Raw genomic sequence first — 1,406 nt, 5'->3', positions numbered from 1 at the left:
TATATATATATATATATATATATATATATATATATATATATATTTCTCCGCCGAAATCACTTTTAAACCCATTTCCACCTTTTTTTCCCTTCTCTTCCTCTTACTTTTTTTTCACGTTTTTTTACGTTTTTCTCCTTTTCGCCTCTTTTCTGGGCGTATTATTCTTCTTTTTCTTCTTTTTTTTCGTCTAATGCATACCCCATCAGTGCAGCAATGCTTATTCAATACCGCCAGCAGATGGAGACACTGGGGGATAATTTTCTAAGGATTTATACTGATTTTTCCTGTCTGAATTTGTCGCACAGAAAGTTGCAGGCCAAATATGTGTGACATTTCTGCGACTTTAGCTTCTAGAGCATTTTTACAACATTATACATAGGTGCTGAATACATAAAAAGCGACTGTTCAGCGACAGACAAGTCGCATCGGCTGAAAGTAGGCCAGAATGTCAGTCCATGTTGGAGCAGGTTTAGATACAGTCTAAAGCATAGATCTCAAAGTCTGTGCACAGAATTTAGCAAGGGCCTCGCACCTTCTGATGCATCAGGTAGGTGCACAATAGCATAGCCTAACCCTCTGTACTTTGGTCTATATTGATGCGGGACATAGACAGCCAGCTGATGACCAATCCATTAGTGCAATGGATGGCTGGAAGCATTTGTCTTTGCCTTTGCAATACCACAGAAGCAATGCATGGTCAATGTACAGCAATGACACACCTGTGTGAACAGCCAGGAGACCCCCCCCCCCCCATGTTATGTTACATAGTTACATAGTTAGTACGGTCGAAAAAAGACATATGTCCATCACGTTCAACCAGGGAATTAAGGGGTAGGGGTGTGGCGCGATATTGGGGAAGGGATGAGATTTTATATTTCTTCATAAGCATTAATCTTATTTTGTCAATTAGGAACATTCAGCACCCACCCGCTATCAAGGCAGCTGCCTATCATGTCATGCCCTACCTGCACAGGTGTGCTGGCTACTCAAATGATCCAATTAAGGAGGCCATTTAGTCAGCAGCAGCAGAAGTCCTGTGCCTGGACGCTCCAACAGGGGCCAGACACAAGCAGAAGCAGAAGCAGCAGAAGCAGCAGCAGCACCACCTTTTGTTTATTGGCTGCAGCAGCAGCAAGGCCCACAGGGCTGGCTAGCTGGCTAGCCAGCAAGCAGGTAGCAATGAAAGTAGGAATCTTTCTTTTTAACCCTGTAAGGGGGTGGTGCACTGTACCCGAAGATACTGCCATATCGGGTCAATGCATAGGGCGACGGAAGCAAGCTTCGAAATCGGCCCCCGTTCTCAAAAATCCATTTAATATATGGTCCCCAGATAGGGGACGTATCAGATATTAAACTGATAAGAACAGATACTACACTTGATCTTAGCCAAAAGGCCGAGAAGCGAT

The 1,406-nt window shown here is 43.7% G+C and overlaps 1 non-coding gene across 1 annotated transcript; it reads right to left on the bottom strand.

The window, feature by feature from the left end:
* Positions 1-1,215: 1,215 nt before the first annotated feature.
* Positions 1,216-1,406, bottom strand: LOC130325374 (U2 spliceosomal RNA). The gene has a single exon (XR_008870206.1). It is a non-coding gene; the product is annotated as a U2 spliceosomal RNA (small nuclear RNA).

Source organism: Hyla sarda, unplaced genomic scaffold (assembly GCF_029499605.1).
Source record: "Hyla sarda isolate aHylSar1 unplaced genomic scaffold, aHylSar1.hap1 scaffold_271, whole genome shotgun sequence".
NCBI lineage: Eukaryota > Metazoa > Chordata > Amphibia > Anura > Hylidae > Hyla > Hyla sarda.
This window is presented reverse-complemented; position numbering and strand designations above follow the sequence as displayed.